Raw genomic sequence first — 21,029 nt, 5'->3', positions numbered from 1 at the left:
CTGTGTGTGTGTGTGTGTGTGTTTATCTCCTTTCATGAATATGTTCTTTTGGATCCTGCACTTGGAATTCAGGCTTGTTATTTATATTCACTATAATGCTACTTGCTGAGTAGATGAATATGGCATGGGGCTCTATGTTCTGTTTTCGAATCTCTAGAAAGGCCCTAAGATGAGAGAGACCTTGATATATTGCAGGGACAGAAATCCGGCTGGATTGGTTCAAGCGAGTAGGTAAGAAAGAGTGGTGTGGGATGAGACCTGAGAGTCAGATAAGCTCATGTAGGGTTATGTAAGCCACAAAGAGGGTTCAAGTTTTATTAAAGCAGCAGGGGTGCAATTGAGACCATTTAGGTGCTTAATGATAAGCAGAAGTAGTCTGATACTTAATGTCTTCACTGCCTTACTGAAGTCTTACCCTATGCCCAGCATGGTGCTAAGGATTTGTAGACACTGTATTAACATTCAACTATTACATTAGCTATAGGGGGTGGGTATTATTACCTCCATTTTCTAGATGAGTATAAGTTGAGGCTTAGAGAATAATGAAAATGCCAAAGGTCACCCAGCTGGTAATTAATAGAAAGCAAGATGCCTCCCCTGTACCCCTTCTAAATTCTCTATAGCAAATTTCCATCCATTGTTTCAATGTGGACCTGTTTAATTAGCGATTTCTGGTGGTTCTAGTAGCTTGAGGCTGCCTGTTACACAGCCTCCACACAGCAGAGGGCATGGCCATCAATGCTATGCAGGTGGGGTCCTGGTCATGCCTCAGAAAAACACAAGCATCTTCTCACCTGGATCATCTCGGCGCTTTCCCCATCTGCACATCTCTGTGTGTGCACGTGTCCAAGGGACGTACATCTTCTTTATGCCTCTAACCTTCCTTCCCTCAGGCTTAAAGAATCATTGCTTTTCATTAGGTAGTGTGATTAATCCATCTGCCCCATGGTGCCTCTGAGCAGCATCCCTTACCGGGCACATCTGTTCCTGTGATGCTGCCACAAGCAGGACCAACCTCTTAGGAATCACAAGCTCTGGGAGAGACTTGTTTTTACATCAGCACACATTTCTCCTGTTCTCTCGGGAGAAACTGGCTCCCTTTATGTGGGTTAACAGGAAGAGGCAATATTCCTGAGCATTTCAGGGTGATTTTGAAGGGCATTTCATTGACAGGCCTTCAGGAATAAATGAAAGATTATGACAGACTGAAATGTTATGGACCAGATAAAGGGTCTCTTTTACAACATATAGTCCTTAGAGTTTCTCTGTGAACGTAGCGTCCTTAGAGTTTCATGGATGTGACTAATACAGGAAATTGTGAAGCTAGGTTACCAGGGGAAAGGGGCCCAGGTTTCTGATTCCGTACAGTCCACACTTCATTCATAAAGTTGAAAGAGTCACTCTCTAAATTCAAAGGAAAACAACTGCCATACAGAACTCAAATGGCATATCTGAGACCCCACTCAGAGTTGGCAGAAGACAGTAGGATCAAATTTCTCTCCTGGTCCCCAGCTTATGACAACTATTGCTATTGCTTGTAGGAATTGGCCTTTGAGGCTATTTCATCAGCAGTATCTAAACAATGGGAATAAAAAATAATCACTGCATACTGTGGCCCTGCTGCAATGGTTTCTGGGAAGTGCAACAGCACATAATGCTCATTGTCATTTTAGTAATTGCCTTGATCCCAAAGGTCCTAATGGAGAAGGGTCTTAATAAGGTTTGGCTCCCTAGAAAAAAGAAGCTGAAACAGAATACCCATTGTGCTGAATAGATCCTCGGACCCAAAGCCCTGGAGTTGTATAGGAAAGAGTACCCACGACTAGTGAGAAGGAGGTCCTCTCTATTAGTAGACTTATTTCAACATGGAAATAACACACAGCATTGTCAAAATGTTCCCATTTTATTCAGCAAATGCCATTGAGCATGAACTGGGGGACCATAGTATTCTAGGCATGGAGGTTTCAGCTGTGGCAAAATAACAGCTGGCACAGGCTTATACTCCAATAGGGGTGTAAGATAAACAGGTAAATAAGTAAAACAGAGTGAAGAGGGCTCTGCATGGAGTTTATGTAAGGTCGGATGCGAGGAGGATTGGGGTGGTCAGGGAAGCCTTGTGGAGGAGGTGAGCTTCCAAGCAGATAACTGAATGTCAAGGAAGAGCCAAGCGTGCATGTGAAAGGAAGAACATTTTGGGCAAGAACACAGCTCTCAGTCCCCAAGGTGAATGCATGATGCCTGGCCTGGTTCAAGCAGGATAAATGAGAAAGAATAACGATATGAGGCCTGAACAGCTCTCAGTGACCAGACTGTGTAAAACATGGAAAGGTTTGGGATTTTACTATGAATATGCTGGGAAGTTATTGGAGGGGCACAAGCACAAAATGACCTGACCAGATAAGTATAGTGTTTTACAACATCTTTATTTTGACAGAATCCAAACTTCCAAAAAAGCTGTGACAGTAGAAAGGACCTACCTATTGGTTATATTTTGTTGTTTGTTTGGCAGTATGGAGGCTTGAACTCAGGGCCTCCTGCTTACTAGGCAGGAGGTATACCACTTGAGCCATACCACCAGCCCCAATTGCTTATATTTTTGTCTTCTTTTGTTTTCCTTTACCTCTTTTTGTATCTATATGTATGCATATTTCCCCAAACCATTTGAAAATGAAGTGGAGACATTATACCCTTTAACACTAAAAACTTCAACATGCATTTTCTAACAACAAAGACATTCTCTTACATGACTGTAGTACTCTAATAAAAATTAGGAAATTTAATATTTATTATTACGTACTTTTTAAATCTATAGTCCATACTGAAATTCCATCAAATGTGCCAGTAATGCCCTTTATAACTACTTTTTTATGTCACCATCCAATCCAAGATCAGGTATATGTCCTTACTGTCCTTAGTCATGTGTCTGTAGTCATGTGTCCTACAATCTAGAATAACCCTTCAGTTTTTCCTTGTCTTTCTTGATCTTTTTTTTTTTCTTTTTGGTGCACTGTTCCTGGAGGTACTGCAATACCAGGTCGATGTGTGGAGTGGACGGAGCAAGCTCCTCTTCCATCTCCCTGTTCCAAAATTCCATTTAATATATTGTCCTCGGATAGAGGACGTATCAGATATTAAACTGATAAGAACAAATACTACGTCTTTCTTGATCTTGATGTTTTTTGAAGAATACAGACCAATTATTTTATTTGGACTTACCTAGTTTTTACTCATGATTAGATTCAAGTTGTGTGTTTTTGGTAGAAGTATTACAGAAGCATTGCTATGTCCAGGTCAGTGCATGGTATCAAGCTGGGTGCTGGTGGCTCACACCTGTAATCCCAACACTCTGGAGGCAGAGAGCAGGAGGATCACAGTTTGAAGCCAGCCTGGGCAAATACTTTGTGAGACCCTATCTCAAAAATAGCCAACATAAAACAGGACTGGTAGAGTGGCTCAAATGGTAGAGTGCCTGCCTAGCAAACATGAGGCCCTGAGTTTAAAACTCAGTACTTCAAAAAAAAGGGGGAAGGCATATGATTTGGTTTTTCCCAATATTGGTGATGTTAGCTTTGATCATGTGGTAAAGGTAATGTTCCCCAGGTCTCTCTACTGTAAAGTGACAATTTCCCCTTTCTAATTAATAAGTAATCTGTGGAAGAGTTTCTTTGAAACTATGTAAATATCCTTATTGCTCATTAAACTTTTTACTAGTTTTAGCATTCATTAAATTTCTAAACTCAATCACTCTTCTATACTTATTATTTGGAATTCAAGATGAACTGTCCTTTTTCTATTTATTGTGTTTCAAAAAGGATGGTAAGGGGACAAAAGTGCAGCAGTACTAGGCTACTGAAGTATCCCACACACTGGATGACTTACATCCAGTGTGTTAGCAGAGGAATGTGCAGAAATGGGCAGATTGAGACTGTGTTTTACAGGTGGACTTGAGAGTTTTGCTGGTGATTTGGATGTGAGGGTGGTACAAAGAAAGTTTTCAAGGATAATTTCTAGACTGTTGTCATAAGTAAATGGCTCTATTTAGAGGTACCAACTGGTGGTACCATGATGGAGCTGTTGGGTCTCAGAAAATGTCCTCCAAAATGAAGGCCACATAAGTCATTCCAGAAGCAAAGTGTTTCTTTTTCTCCTGCCCTACTGCTCTTGCCCTTCATTCTTCTCTAAGGCAAGCCATAAATATGAGAACTCTTTTTCTCCAAGGCAAGACATAGAAACCAGAAACTTTTTCTCTAAAGCCAGCCACACAACCTTAAGTATTTCCCTAACTGTCTCTTGTCTTTCTAAGTAAAAGCCATAAGGAAATTCTATGACCCACCTTGGTTTTTTTTGCAGGTCATTCTGGAGGGGGTTATACCCCTACCTGGAAGAAAGGAATGCTGCACAAAGAGACCACTAAGAATCTGCATACACAGTCTTTGCTGGGTCTCCTCTACCTCAGTCTATTACTATCAAATCATATACTTTTTGTGCAGTCATATTTCTGCATGACTGTCTATGCTTCATCCAATCTAAGCACAAAAAGTGCATAGTTCATTCTGAGTCTTTTGGCCTTTAATTGGAAGTTTCCTGTATCACATAAAACAACAATCAAATAAATTTGTTATGATTTCTTTTGTTAACCTCTCTTTTGTTACAGGTGCAGTGGTCATGACTGTCATAGTGGAGGAAAAGGGAATCACCCACTTCCCACCCCTACAGTACATTTACTGAGACAGAGTAGACGAGTTGGAGAAACTTTGGGAGAGAAAATCATGGATTTTGATGGGTCATAAGTTTGAGATGCTTGCTTAACATCCACATGGCAGTGCCAAATAGTTCAAATAGTTGATGCAAAGGAGAAGAGGTGGCAAGGTATGTAGGCAATATTTGGAGCATAACCCTCAGTGAGATTACTAAGAGAATGGATGCAAATAAAAACTGGTCAAAGTATGGACCCTTGGCCACTGTAGCATTTGGAGACCAAGAAAATGAAGCAAGTTTGGTGGAAGAGCTAGACAGGGGCAACCAGCAAGTGGGAAGCAGCAACAGGAGAGTGGGGTGGTGATCAAGGGAAGAGAGTGTGATAAAAGGGGGCAGTGACCAGCTCTGCTGAGAGGTCAAGATGATAAGGATAGGGAGTACACAGTGGAACCCAGCAAATTTGAGTTAAGGAGAGAACATGAGTTGAGGAAGCAGAGCCAGTGGCAATAGTCGACTACTTCAGGAAGTTCTGCTGTAAAGGACAGCAGGGACAAGAAGTGGCTGGATAGGAATATGGGCTCAAGGGAGTTTTATTTTTTCCTTTCTATTTTTTTAATATGGGAGATATAAGCTCACACTCTTTGGTAGAGGGAGTGAAATAAATGACGTTGAAGAGAAGGGATAGTCAGAGAAACAAAGGCTCTGAAAGAATATGGGAAGCTTTGTGTGAAAGATGGTTTGTCTTGGGACACTCAATCCTTAGTGATAAAAAGAAGTCACTAGGCCCATAGGCTGGTAGTAATGGTATGACAAGGTAGGGGAGATCTTTTTGATGGTTTCAGTTTTCTTGACGAAGCAAGATCATCAGCCAAAATTGGGGTGGGAGTGGTGTGAAAAAAGATGTGAAACAGTTAATTTGAAGAATGGGAAAGTTAACTGATATGGAAGGTGTGGAAGATAGCATGCAGTGCTGAGGCCTGCTTAAGATTTGTGGCCAGGAATTAGAATGAAGCTAGTAATAAAAATTATGTTGAAAAATTATAAAATAACATGTGCTTATCGTAGTGTTATTCAGAAGTCCTTTCTAGAGCCTATCTTTAGCCAGTAGCATAAAACAGGGTGCAGAAAAGTGGCATTAATTCCTCCCCTTGATAGACATGCCATCTGTAGTTTAAAGGGATGAAATGCCCAGCAGGGGCCACAGGAACAAAGCATCTGACTCCAAGCCTGCACTGGTTCCATCATTCCAGCACCTATAGAAGTGATTCAACAAGTACAGCCACAGAAACAAAGTGTAACTCAGGCCACGGCCATCTGTGACTTCAAACAATTTTATAGATGATGCTGCAGCACAACATGGCTGAAGGGTTTGTTGATGGTGATTCATGACTGGTTAATTGGGATAATTGTGGTTACAAAGGTTCTTATGACATGCCTCAGAACAAAAAAATGGTTGACAAAGATGGAAAAAAAATGGTACTGACCCAGCATGGTGATTAAAAGGGTAGACTTTGAAATCAGAAATATGTTCAAAGTTTAGGTCTACTACTACTGGCTTTGTGATTCAGACAAATAACTTAATTTCCCAAACTCAGTTTACTTTCTGTAAAATGGTCACAACAACAGTACCCTCTCCCATGGGGTTGCAGTGAGGATTAAATAAAATGACTCACATAAGGATCGAAACACAGCTATGGTTAGGGCTCTATGGTTAGGGCTCTTTAAAGCTATATGATTATTATTACTAGTGAAAACTAAAAATGCAGCATGAGAATGGATTACCATAAATTGTACCAGTAGGTATTGTGATGTGAACCCTGGCAATTATTTTTCAAAGGTGGGTTGATAAAAAAAAATTAAGGGATGCAACATGCTATATAACAACATTCCAAAAGGCAAGGTGACCTCTAGCCATATGTGAATATGTTGGGCTTAGCTGATGGACTCAATACTGTCATATCAAGTTTCTATCATGGTTATCTGTTAGTAAAATAAGATAACAATGTAGCAATTCTGATATTTCCAGTCCCTACACAGGTCAAATGAAGTTAATACAGAGAATGTGCTAGGAAAAAATAAAGGAGAAGTTTACATAATTTACAGTGGAATGCCATATATAATTCTGTGATTTATGAAGCCCGATAACTTTTTGTGATTATATGCAATGATTCTGTTGAATTAAAATAGGGTGATACCAAGCTGTCCAGAAGCCTTTTTTACCTTTCAGACCTGCCTCTTGGAGGACTTAGTTACCTTAGAGACTGGATTTATTGAGCACAGGTCCCTGGTAAGTGAGTGTAGTTCTCATTTGGTGCACAGGTACCCCTGGAGCTTTAAACATTTGTGATCCCCTGATCTCATTGGAGGTGTGGGGAGCCTGAATCTCCAGGGCTGGGCCCAGGCAGGGGTGTGTTAAAGTATTCCACTATGATTGTGCACACTACACACTAAAGGTCAAGAATTGCACCTCAAACAAACCTCTCAGGTTTTATAAATACACGTGTGTGTATGCATAGATTCATAGGTAGATTTTCATTTTCATTGCAGTATTCAGAATTAATTTAATGCCTGCAAAGCTTGTACTCCTGAGAGTTGATCAGGACCTTGCTAGGTCAGCAAGGTATTTCAGAAATTTATCACAAAGCTCATTATCAGATTAAGAATGTTTTCAGCAGTAAGCAGCTGAAAATCCATCCAAGTCATACATTGGAAGGTATTTTCCTTATAAAATTAAAAAGCCTCAAAGTAGACAGCTACTTGGCAGCTCAATGATGTCAATAGGAACCTAAGAACTTTGCTGTTGTTCTTTTTTGAGATCTTTACTGTGCCAGCTTATTACTCCATGGCTACAACATGACTGCGCCAGCTCTACGCATCATATCAAAGAGGAAGGGAAGGAACAATGCACTAGCTATGTCTTTATCAGGAAAGAAGATTCCTGTTCTCATCACTTTAGTCAGAACTATGCCCTATAGCAGACTTTTGCTGCCAGTGAGGCTGGAAAGTGGCTAGCTTTTCTTATCTTCACAGTGGCAAAGGAACTGGAAGGAAAGAGAGTTAGGAATGTTTGGCTATCAACAACACTGACTGACAGGTTTTATGGCTCTATATACTAAATCTATTAATTGCTCTCCACCATCAGAGAAGGTGTCTTAATATACCTTTCCAAACCATTCAGTTTTTCTTATTTATCACTTTTTTGCTGCCATGGTTTTTATTACAAAAAATGTCAACAGAAGCTGCAACCATCATTTTTTGGCTACTAACTGTGTGCCAAGAATTGTGCGAGTTGCTTTTTCTATCTTGCTTCCCCAAAAAGTAAATAAAATCACTGTTCCTATTTCCCAAATAAGGAAACTGAGGCTCAAATAGGGCAAATGGTTTGTCCAAGTCTACATATTAAGAAGTGAGAGTTAGGATTTGAACTCATGTCTACATGGCTCTAAAGCCTGTGTTCATCTTAATACGCCACTGCCTCAATACCTGTATCAAAAATAACCTTGAGAGAGACAGACACAAAGGAATATAAATTTTTCATGATCCCTCTGCATTCTTTTTATAGCAGGCTCCAAGTATTACTCACTTGCAACTCCTTGAAGTCATTCAAGAGAAAAGCTGTCATCCAACATTGAAGACATCTGACAATATCAGGAACTGAGCACAGGCAGCCAGCTCCGTTGGGACATGCCACTTGCCTGGAGCAGCACATAGTCCCTGTGTTTGCCTATTCCCCAGGGGATGGACATACTGCTTGGCAGGTTCCTTCCTGTTGCCATCCTCCCTAAAAGGTCTCTGAAGCACACGATTTGGAAACAGAAAATGGTGTGATTGTATTGCTTCTTCCATAAAAATAGATTTTACAATGGCAAGATCAGGCCCAGATTGCTGGAAGAGACCCAAACCAGGCAATAGTGCTTTATAAAAAGCCAGGTGTGGTGGTGCACACTTGTGATCTCAGCACTTTGAGATGTTGAGGCAGGAGGATTGCAAGTTGGAGGCCAGCCTGGGATACATAGCAGGACCCTGTCTCAAAAACAAAAACCAGGGAGTATCACATGACCCTGTAGCATGCAGCCCTGGGGGGTGGGATATGTAAGCCTATGAGCTGGCACCTGGAGTAGACCCACTTTAGGCAGAGTGGGCTGAGCTTGTTGAAGTCTGATCCTTGGGAGATGTATCAAGGTGCAGCAGACAGAATCTCTGGCAGTTCCTTAAATTTGTGAGGCTTTTCTTCTGCTTCAGAAACCTCATGGGGGCCTTTTTCTACAGGTTTTTTTTTTTGAGGGGGGCACTGGGATTTGAACTCAAGGCCTCATGCTCGCTAGGCGGGCATTCTTAACATTTGAGCCATTCTGCCAGCCTTTCTACAGGTTTATAAAGCCAAGATCCTTTAGCTTTAAAGACTAGCCTCTCATAGCCTTAGTAGTCTCCAAAATGCTTTTGAGGTCCCTGCTGTGTGGTCCTTAGCATTCAGAGGTGATGTGTGGATGGAGGCATCTCTAAGGGAGCTATTTCAAACAATGACAGGGAAGCCAGGTGATTCTAACAAAGTCTGGGGGCTCATTGGTACTAGAATTCTCATGAGACTCAAAGGCAAATCAGAAAGCATGTCCTTGGTTTGAGCTCTTGCAAATACTCAGTTTTGCTTGTGAATATTCATGAATTGCTTACAATGAGAAGGCAGATGATCAAAGATGACTCCAAAGACAAGGCATTGTCCTCCTCAGCACTTGAAATTATAGGTGTGTACCACCATGCCCAGTCCCTACTGTGCAAATTTCTCCATGATACCACCATCTCTGTCCCTTGTCTTCAACAATTCATCAAGAAATTAGCAGCAGAACACCTTCCCACAAATATGACAGGATGAGGGTAGGGTGGGGTTCTTGGGTTACAAAGACATTCAACAGGTGAGCTCACCTGAACAGCTCACTTGAATTTGACTTATAAGTAAAAACAAAACCAAAGTTTCAAGTCTTCACAGGCACTCCAGTGGCAAGAACAGGAGGTGCCTAAATCCATCTAGATGCATCCATGCCAGATCCATTTAGAGGTGTCTTTCCTGCTCAAAATAATTCCCCCTTCTCTGGAATTGGTGATCCCCTTCTCATCCCATTCACGAGATTGGGTTTTCAATCTAGATATTTTTTTGACCTCCTAACAATTTGTTGGAGTGAGATTGGACACGTAGAGTAGAATATTCTGGACCAATCAGATTTCTTCTCTGTGATTTGGAGGTGTGATTCTGAGTTGGTCTCTGTGGTGACAATCTTTTCTCAGATCTACCTTCTCACTAAGATCTACTTTGGCCCTTGTTAAAATTGCATCCTGCCTAGCCCACACCCACCCTATGCTCCCCCTACTCTGCTCTACTTTTCTTTCTCCACAGTCCTTATTATCTAATGTAGGACATATTGTGCTTTTCATGATGCTCCATTCTTTCTCTTTCCCTTTAATATCAGCCCCATAAAGGCAGGACTCTTTGATGCAGCTAAAACACCTAGACCAGTGCCTGGCACATTCTGTATACAAAAAATAGTAGTTGAATAAGTGAACTGGAGTTGTAGGGTGATCACAATTATTATATGGTCCAGAGGAGCAGGAAAAAATCCTAATATTCAGAGAGAAGGAAGCAGGGTTATATCAAGAGCTTTTTCCCGAAGTTCTAATCCCTTCTGGATTTCAGGCTTCTCTCTGTGCGTGGATTTCATGAGTTCTTACAGTAAATTCCTTCCCTTTCCCACTTAAGTTACCAGCAGTTTGTGTCTATGACTTGCAACAGAAGGATGTTGGCTAATTAAACAGCCAACATGGAGCCTTCCTGGAGATGAAGCTCTAGTGGAGACAATTTAGTGAAAGGCCCAGGAAGACCAATATGGTGGGGGCTGAGTCAACAGGAGAGGACAATGGTAGGACAGAGAAGCAAATGAGTGGGGAGGACTATATGGACATTTTAAGAGCTTTTCCTTTCACCCTAAGTAAGATAGAAAGTCACTGCAAGTTTTAAGCAGTTTTATATTTTAAAGGGATCCTTTTGGCTATTGTAGAGCAGCCTAGGGGTTGTTACTGCAATAATCCAGGAGACAAGGTGGCTCTGAGCAGGGAGCAGCCAAGGAGGGGTGAGAAGTAGCCAATGATGCTCACAGAAAGCAGAGCTGACACCTCCAGCACCTGAGGCTCCATTTTCTGACAGTGGGGTGTGTCTCCTGTGAGCGTTTCACAGTGTTGGAGGAGCTGTGCTGTGATCTGCTGTATCTGCCAACACCCCCAAAACCTGCCCCCATTCCCCACTAGCCCTCTGCCTCTACTGAATTGTTTCTACCCAGTAAGTCCTGGGCAAGGCTTTTCCGCCTTGAGTCTGCAGGAGGCGGTTGATAAAGGGGAAGATTTTTTCATGCTGTGGACATGGTGTGGAGGAAATAGACCCTGAACACTGAATTTAGACCTATCCTGTGCTTGGCTCTGACCCAGGCCTCAGTTTTCTCATCTGTGAAGTGAAGGGTCTGATATCCAGGATCATTCCTGGTCCCTTCAGTTTCTCGTAGATGATTGTTAGTAGATGACAGGACTATGTATTACTGAACACAGGTCAAAGCCAAAAGCTGCCTTCTAAGGCATCAAATAAGTCATATGTCACTGTGGTGACTCCTGAAAGTTAGAGGAGCTCAGCTCCAGGTGAGACAGCAGCCACTCTTCATGAACCTGGCCTGCAATGTGTTATTGACTGGAAAGAAAACGGGATCCAGAACCAAAAGCTTAGACTCCACTTATGTAAACAAACAAGATAAGATAAATGAAATACATCCAGGTGGTACAAGTGTTCTCTCTGGAAAGTACGGTTGTAGATTTGCTTTTCCTTGAACTCGTCTACATTTTCCAAATCTTTTAATACGATTTAATAGATGCACATATGTGTAAATTATATACATTTATCAATGTGTTCTTCATATTTCTTTTACTTTTTTAGTTATCAATCCCTCCTTTTCTACTCCATGCCCCCACTATCCTGGCCTGTCTCCCCATAGCCCAGAATCCCACGGCTATGGGCTTTCATAGTCACTACATTCATTCACTCCTTTAAAAAGTGACATCAAGTTACAACTTTGAAGCCTCCACTACACATAGGAATCATCTTGTATCTGACCTGTTTTTGATAGTTCAAGGAGAGGGGTATGTAAAAATAACCAGAATAGGGAGCATGGGGCGATCTTTGTTTTTTTATTTCCTGAAAAAGCCCTAGGACTCATAGGTTGACTCCTGTGTGTAAAATGATGGGCCAGCCTTGACACTGAGTAGCCTTACACTCTCCTCCCAGACTTAACTCAGGGCAAATGAACACTGGATATTCGGGTTTTTAGCATGAAGTTCTTGTGAGGTTCTAGGGAGGCTACATGTGTGAGACTGGGACTGGGAAGTGGGTTGACTGCAATTTCTGAGTGAAACTGACCTATGACTTTATAGGGAAATTTCGAATAGTTAAGGGACACCCAATTTGGTATCCAATACCCTATAAAGCAAGGTGGTGGCAGGCAATGCTTCTCCAGGCAGGAACAGGATGTGTGAGGGGCCTCACGTGACAGAGCAGGATGTGCACTGGGTCACTTCCTGCCGGGAGAGTCCCCTTGATGAGACTCAGCATGAAACACCTCAGGCCTTTGAATTGTTTCTAGAACATGTATTTTTTTTTATATCAGCATATTTTTACATGTATATGTCAGTGCAGATTTTCCTCTTTAACACCTTTGGGACTTCTGGGATAGGGAGAAGAAGGCTGATGTGAACTGGTATGTATGGACTTTGCATGTGCCAGCTGCTGGGTTCCCAGAGAAAGAGCCCCAGGAAAAGGTCTGGGCAGTGGGGCTAGAAAGCTAGAAACCAGGGAATTACAGTCTACCAGAAGGAAGTAGACATAAAGATAAATCATAGCCCTAGGGAGGCCTTGAAGGTCATTCACTTCATCCCCTTAACGGTGAGGAAACATGCCACAGCTACTGCACACAAAAATCCCACTTTTCAGCAGCTCAGCAACCAATGATTAGACCTGAGCACACTTGCCTGCATTTATCCGCAAGTGAACATCTTACTAAGAGTAGAAGGATTCTTTTGTTATAGTAAAAGACAGTTTATTGATTCCTCCAAGGCAAACTCAAATTGTTCTTAATTTTTCATTTTATTTTATTTTGTAGTGGTACTGGGAGTTGAACCTAGAGCCTCGTGCGCACTGAACAAGTGCTCCACCACTGAGCCCATCCCTTTTAATATTTTATTTTGAGACAGGTTCTCACTAAGTTGCTCAGGCTTACTATGTAGCCTACGCTGGCTTTGAACTTGGGATTCTCCTGCTGCTTTATTCCTCTATATATGTGGGAAGGCTGAGTGGTATTGATACTTGGGCTCTGTGAGATTAATCATCTGCAGATCTTCCCTGTGAAATCAGAGTCTAAACTTGTAGCTTGAGATTTTTATTCTTGGAACTTACATTATTTTAGGAAAGCCTAAGGGACTGGATTGGCCTTGAGTACACTCTCAAAATACCTGAAGGATTGGTTTGGGGACATGCTACATTCTAGGAGTCTCTCTCCTCACAATTTGTAAAATACAGTAGGGGTTTTCCTTTAATTTTTTCTTTATAAACCCACTAGGTCAATAGCTCCTGTGCTAACAGTTTGTTAATAATTTCATAATTAACAAGAAAAAATCTCCTTAGTTTGGCCCAATCTAAGGAAGACCTTTCTAGATTAGGGGCAGAAATTTTTCTTTAGGAAAAGTTGAGATAAAAGGAGTTTAAAACACAAAACCCCAAATATGTATTTATACATAGGTGTCAAAAATCTTGTAATTAACGTCCCCAAATCCCAGTGGATAAGATTTGATATTTAGAAGACATTTATTAAAGATATTTGATATCAATTGTTTGAAGTGAAAGTGTTCTTGCAGTGCTGAAAAGCCAATGTGTCATCAAGTAGTAATAAAAATACCTCTTTATTCTTTATAAATTAAAAAAAACTATCAAGTTGTTACTAAGAGATTTAAATATTAGAAATGCACCAGTGAAATAGAGTTATCACAAACTCAAAATCCTTCTCAAGGTGTTTGGGAAATCTTTTATTGAGAGCTTTCTCATGGTTTCCATTCTCTGAGATGTCCTGCCTTCTCAAACAGTGATAAACATAGAAAACATGTCTTTTTTTTTCTTAAAAGAAAAAGATCGCAAACCCTTTGGAAAAATAAGTGGGTAGAATAATAAGGGAAATCATACGTGTTTTCTTTTTTTATTAGTTATATTAATTGTACGAAGGGAAACCATATTGGTAAGCTATCCTTCGGTCTTGGTTTTCACCTGGCTGTAGAAATACAGTTGATTCTCCATATCTGTGGATTCCACATCTGCAGATTCAACCAACCACAGATGGAAAATATAAAGACTACAAATGTACTGAACTTGTAACAGGATTTTTTCTTGTCATTATTCCCTAACCAATACAGTATGACAAGTATTTACATAGCATTTACATTGTACTAGGTATTATAAGTGATCTAGAGATTACTCACAGTATAGAGAAGGACGTGCGTAGGTTATATGCAAATATCATGCTATTCTATGTAAGGGGCATGAAAATCAGTGGCTATCGGTATTCTGGAGAAGGGGGTTCTCAGAACCACTTTCCTATAAATACCAGGGATGACTGCACATTGAAGAGCAGAATACTCCCATAGAGAATGGGATGGGAAAATGGTGAATCTCTATGCTTCATGTGCAGAGATAATGCCTGGATTCCTCCACCAGCAGAAAAGTCCTTCACTTGCTCCTGCATTGTGTCATATCCTCCCCCCTCTTATGGCTGATTTCCCTTGTGACCTACCAGTAGGGAGAAGAGCAGTGGATCTCATCTGGGTGAAAGCCATATGACCCAAGAGGCATCATCTCCCCAGCAGTTACCTTTGATGGGTTCTGTTTAAATATTGTTTTAAAAACACTTTGCTCTTCAAGAGATACTGGCCTTTTTAGAAAATAGCTTCTGGCATGAACCAAGCCATTTTGTGACTCTAAGCTCTTTGAGAAGGAAGCGTGTCTCAGAAAGCCCGCAGTTAGAGTGATGGTTGCTAAGGGAACAATTGAATTGCTGACACAGAGACATGTAATGTGACTGAAAACTCTTTTTTTCTTTTCCTGCCACATGGAAAAGAAAGCAGATAAGTCTGGGAGAGTGGTGGATGTTCCTTTCTGGATGTTAAGAAAGTTAAAAGTCAAAATAGACTATTAGCCTAAAAAAGAAGAGTCCAGTGGTAGCTAAAATTGAGAGAAGCTGATAGCAGCTGAAAAGCCATTGTTAAGTGAATGAAGGCTGAGGCTGAAACCGTGACTCAGAGTAGGATCCAAAGAAAAATGCTACCTACAGGAGCGGGTGACACCAAGGAGGCTGACCTTAGACTGTTAGTGGATGGCAAAATGGAGAAGGTGTTACATAATCATCCATAGATATGTTTCCTTGAACACCATCTCCTTGATAGATCCCAATGTTTTTTAATTGATTGACTCATTCACTCATATACCATTCAAATGCCATTTAGGGGGAGCCTGTTGTTTTTCTAAACATCTTTTTAATTAGCATAAGTTAATTGTATGAAGGGTTTTCATTGTGGTATTTCCTTACATGCATATAATGTACTTTGATTAAATTTACACTTTCTACTTCTCTTTCTTAACCCCTCTTTTAAAACAGTTTTTAGTGGGTTTCATTATGCTACTCTCATACATATATAATGTACTTTGATCATACTCACCCCCCATCACCTTCTCCTCTTCCCTCCCCTTCCTGCTTGTTCCTCTCCCCAAAGAGTGCCCCCTTTACAATCATAAACACCTTTTTTGAAGAGCAATTGATATACCTTTAATTTATTACAACTGTATAATTTAGTGGTTTTTTGGGGGGGTCACTATAGAGTTCTGCAATTTTTCTAGTCCAGTTTTAGGACATTTCTATCTCAGTGAAAAGTCCCCCTTTGCCCACTTGCAGTTAATCCTTGGTCCCAGCTCAGGCAACTACTGATTGCTTCTTAGATCTGTAGATTTCAATTTTCTAGAAATTTTATCTTAATGGAACCATGCAGACTACAGTCTTTTGTGTCCAGCTTATTTCATTTTCCATCATGTTTTTGAGGTTCATTTATGTTGTGCCATTTATCATAGTTCATTCTTTTAATACTCAATAATACAATGTGCAGGTATGTGACACTTTGTCCATTCACCAGGAGATGGACGTTTGGATTGCTCTAGTTTAGGATGACTATGAGACACGATCCCATAAACATTCATGTCTAAGTCTTTGTGTAAACATAAGATTTCAGTCTTCTTGGCTACATTCCTAGGATGAGAATTTCTGAGATACATGTTTAATCTTTTTTTGTTTATTTGTTTGTTTTTGCCATCTTACATTCTCATCAATGTTAGAAGAAAGTTCTAGTTTCTCCTTATGCTCCATATTTGGTATTTTCAGTCTTTTCTATGAGTGTCTTTGCAAGGTGTAAGAGCAGTATCTCATTGTAAGCTCAAATTGAATAGTCTAATGACTAATGCTGTTGGGTATCTTTTTATGTCTTACATGTTTTTTTTTTTTAATTCAGAAAAAATATTTGAAATGATAGGATTTTAGTGGGACTCTGAAAAACAAAAAAAGCACATGTCTAAATGTTCTCCATCAGAATGTACAGCACATTGTTTCTCACTGTGGTCTGCTTGCATCAGAATGGCCCAGAGTATGTGCGAAAAATGCAAATCTCTCTTAGCTTGCAGAATCAACAGCTGGGTAGGGGCTCCAGAGCCCACATTTTAATCACTTTACTGGGTGATTCTCGTGTACACTGGAGTTTGAGAGCCTCCCAGAAGTCACGTTTGCTGGTCTGGTGACCATTACATTGTCTGCAGGTCAAGGAGTGACTACCCAAGGTCCCCAAGAAACAAGTCATCCAGTAAGGGACTCTTTTCCCCACAAGTCATGAACTCAGTGTGTTAAAACCAACTTCGGGAAAGCCATTTTGCTGACTCTAGAGTTCTTCTGGAAATGGGCAAGTTGTGATTTGTCAGACACAAGCCACACAGTCCTTGTGGGCTGGCATTCTCCAGAGAATGCCACTTTGAAAAAATTCAGGGCCTAAAGGGAAACATAGTCCATGAGGAAGTGTCAATAAAACTGGTAGAAAAGGGCTCAAAAGCACTTAAAGTGGAGGCGGAGAGGTAGCCTGGAATCTTACCAAGAAGCTGCTTTTCTTTCCACATGAAGTCAGGCTAAAAAGGAATCTTCCTATTTGTACTTCGAATGAGTTTTAAATACACTAGGAAAAAATATATACACACTTAACAAACCTCCCCCCAGCCACCTTCCCTCTGGCTGGTAGTTCTGTTTGAATGGGCTGTGGGTGGCTTCCTGTGCAGCCAATATATCATGGTGCTACTCGCCATCTCTCCGGGGACATACAGAACACGCACATATGATGAAAGGCCAGATATGACCTTTACCCCTGCTCTTTGTGGAAATTGCTTCCCAAATGGCTACTTTGAGGCACTGTGAAGTAGAACTACTTTGTTGGAACCCAGAAATGCAAACATTTATGGAATTACTAGGCACAAATGACTTGATATTGCAAATTGGAACAATTAGCAAGCCTTTGTGACAAAGGAATGCTGAATGTGAAATAACTTGAGAATGGAATAAAAATGGTCCTATTATTCCTTAACTCAATTAAATGCCCATAACATATTCAATATGGTTTTTACCAAGCCATATATTTATCTATGCTGTTTGAGCATGAGGGTGGAGTTAGTTCTCAGCAAGACCCCTTAGCACCAGCCCTGGCCCTCACTAACCTTGGAGTGAAAGGAACAGGCAGTTCCTTGGAAGGGAAGCTCACAAGTCAAGTGATGCCAATAACATTGAGTTACTCTTTGTAATGGCCACAGATTTTTATAGAAATTAGTGATAGAGAAATGAGCCTTCTGCAATAACACCATTTAGTCTTGTGTCTCCCCCCCCACTTCTGATAAGTCCAAATTATGGACATACTGTTCCCTCGGTTGGCCCAGATGGTAAACTAGACATGTCGGTTGGAAGTGAGCTTTAAAATTGGCACATAATTAGAATCTCTGTCCTACTAAAATAAAAATATCAAGTGGTCTGTTAATAGATTTACATTTTCAAAGGACCACAAAACCCTTTTCTGGCTTGTCTCTCCATTATTTGAAACATGTAATCTGTATAATTCTCATTGACCACACCTTCTGGGGAGTGAGTAATGCGGTCTTCAGAAGTTGGAAAGTCTGGAGAGGTGATCTGAGCTTTACATCCTTCCCTGTAGGTCAGGCAAACTCTCAGCTTTCGGCCCTTTGTCCAGGCTTTGCCCTGAAGCATTCAGTCTCAAGTCCATGCCTCCCCCCAAAAAAATGGCACTGGATAGCCAAGTGAGACTGCATGACCCATCCTGGCCCTGTGTTGTCTCTCAGCAGGGGCTTCTTTTTGGCATTACTTCCTTTTTATCACTTCTTTCACCATCTTTTTCTTGCTGTCTTCATTTTTCTCCCTTAAAAGTCACCTTTGTTGTAACACAAATATTCATTTTTATTCTTCAAATAAGCGTTACCAATTGTTGGTTGTTCTTTTGACATTTATATTTATAAAGTTGTTTCTGTTTTAACTTTGGACATCTTCCATGTGAGGACTATTTTTCTATTGAGTTTTTAGTAAATTTTTAAATTTTATAATAATTTCAGAATCGTTGAAAAGCTGCAAGAAGAATAAAAAGAATTTCTACATATTCTTTACCCAGCTCCTCCAATGGTTATGATCTCCCCGCATTTGTTCTGTCATTTTCTGTATACATACATCTTATTTGTGGGGTTTGTTTTGTTTTTTTGTCTAAACTATTTCAGAGTAAGTTGCAGCATGGCTCCCTTTGCCCCTACATGTTTTAGGGAGCACCTTGTTATGAAAAGTATTGCTCTTCTGTGCTAAAAAAAGAAAAAGCAGGAAAAAAAAAGAAGGTAATCAAAACCTAGCTGGAATTTCACCACCCAGAAATAAACATTCTCCTTTCTAGTCTTCCAGCTCTTTTCTATGTATATATTCAAGTTTTTCGCAGAAACGGGCTACTATTCATAGAGTTTTGAGTCTTGTGTTAGAGGCAGCCCAGCATGATGGGGTTCAGGGGCTGGAGTCAGCGTGGGGACAAATCTTGGCTGTGTACTCACTAGCTGCATCCTTTTCCTGGGGCAGCCATAATTAATTACCACAAACAAGGTAGCCTGAAACAACAGAAATTGATTCTGTCATCATTCAGGAGGCCAGAAATCTGAAATCAAAGTGTTGGCAGAGTTGCTTGCTTCTAGAGGCTCTGAGGGAGAATTGTGTCCATGCCCATCTCTGGCCTTTGGGGGCCACCTTTGACTTTCTTTAGCTTGCAAATGAATGACTCCAATGTCAGCCCACATCTTCACATGGACATCTAACCTGTGTCTGTGTGACTCATGTCACTCTCTCCTTTGTTATATATGACAGCAGTCATCAGATTTAGGGCCCACTCTAAATCTAAGATGATTTCATCTTAAAATCTTTAACTAATTATATCTGCAAATACTGTTTCAAAATAAGGTTACATTCTGAGATTCTGGGTGGACATGAATCTTGGGAGCAGGGAAGGGGTGGTCACTGTTTATCCTACTCTACTGATGAAGTGTTCACAGACAAGGATCCTTACCCTACTAAGTACTGTATTCTCTCTGAGTATAAGTTATCTAGAGTGTTTTGAGGATTAAATGTGATAAAAATACATATTAAACAATTAATACAATGTCTAGTACATAATAAGCATTCGATAAATGCTAACTATTGATTATCATAATAAAATGGTTTAACATTATTATTTGACCAATAATTTATTGGCTATTTGGAGCTTTTATTTCTATTTTTGTTATTATAGACAAGTTCTTAATAAACTCCGACTATTTTTGAATTTTTTTTTACATGACTCATGATTATTTCCTTACATAAACCTCTAGGAGTGCTTTCCAAAATTCTAAGGCTTTTGATAAATCAAATTCCTTTTTTGGGCTGAATGGTTTTATGATTGATTTTTGTTGCCGATTTTGTGAAATTGTCTTTCAAGTAGTGGCATGGAGGCCTGTTATGATTTGGATATTGTGTGCTCCCACTTCCTGCAAAGGCCTGGCAGGTGTTAGAAGGTCAGTTCCCAGTGTGGTGATAGGACCTTTAAGAGGTGAGGCCTAGTGGGAGGTCCTTAGGGCACTGGGGCATGCCCTCAGAAGGGATCAAGGTACCTCACCAGTGACAGTTTGGTAGTTCTTCAGAGGCCTGTTATGAAAACCTACGCCCAGCCCCACCCAACTCTCTGGCTTCCTAGTTTGAGATGTGACATTTTTCTTTCTGCCTGCCCTGCTGCCATAGCTGGGGAGAGGGAGGGTCACTAGAGCTTTCACTGTGCTATCTGGGCTTCAGCCTCCAAAACTGTAAGCTAAACACACCTCCTTTCTTCATTGGTAGCCTGCCTTAGATATTTCCTTATGGTTACAAAAAGCTGAGTAATACCAGACTCGTGTTTGTTTTCTCCAAATTGCCATTCCTGGAAACACACGCTCTGCAAAAGGTCTGATGAGGGAAGTGCTGGTTCCCTTTGTGATCCTTCCCTGCTGGCACTTGATGATGGAGGCACAACAAGACTTGGGAGAAGAGGTATGGCAGAGGATGTGTCATTGGGGTCAGGCTGGCAGGCAAGGGAGAAGCACCTGGCTTGAAACAAAGCCACTGGATTTTGCAAAGCAGTTTTGAACACTCAGGTAGACGGTAAACCACAACAACCGTGGCAGGAAAACAGCCCACCACAAATAAAAGCCTAAAACCCCAGCTGACTGTTCATGCCTTATTACAAATTGCTCAGCAGTTCAGAGGACCTGGTTCAATGTCCTCTGCATACACAGAGGAACCTGGGAGGCCATCCTTCAGGGTAACTTCATGTCATACATATTCCAAACAGGACTCCCCAAGACACAGAATCTTCTAGAAACTTCCCTTTCCTTCTCCTGAGCACAGAGGTGTGGTGAGATAAGTAGAAGAAGGAAAGGGCTATAGTGTTCCCTGCCACAGTCACAGGACTTTGGTTTCCAGTATTAATGATGCTTTTCATCATGTAGTAGGCAGAGAGGTTCACACAAAAGTACCAGCAAACCAGGTCATAACTATAATGACAAAAGGCACAGGTATACAGCATGTGACAGCTGAGTTTCCTCCTGGAGCAAACATGAAACTTTAGTCAGCTACTTTTGA

The 21,029-nt window shown here is 40.8% G+C and overlaps 1 non-coding gene across 1 annotated transcript; it reads right to left on the bottom strand.

Annotated features, from left to right (window-relative positions):
* Positions 1-2,997: 2,997 nt before the first annotated feature.
* LOC141415796 (U2 spliceosomal RNA) lies at positions 2,998-3,192 on the bottom strand. Its single transcript, XR_012440762.1, has one exon. It is a non-coding gene; the product is annotated as a U2 spliceosomal RNA (small nuclear RNA).
* Between the last annotated feature and the right edge of the window lie 17,837 nt (positions 3,193-21,029).

Source organism: Castor canadensis, chromosome 1 (genome assembly GCF_047511655.1).
Source record: "Castor canadensis chromosome 1, mCasCan1.hap1v2, whole genome shotgun sequence".
NCBI lineage: Eukaryota > Metazoa > Chordata > Mammalia > Rodentia > Castoridae > Castor > Castor canadensis.
The sequence above is the reverse complement of the archived record's forward strand: the minus strand, read 5'-3'. Positions and strand labels throughout refer to the sequence as shown.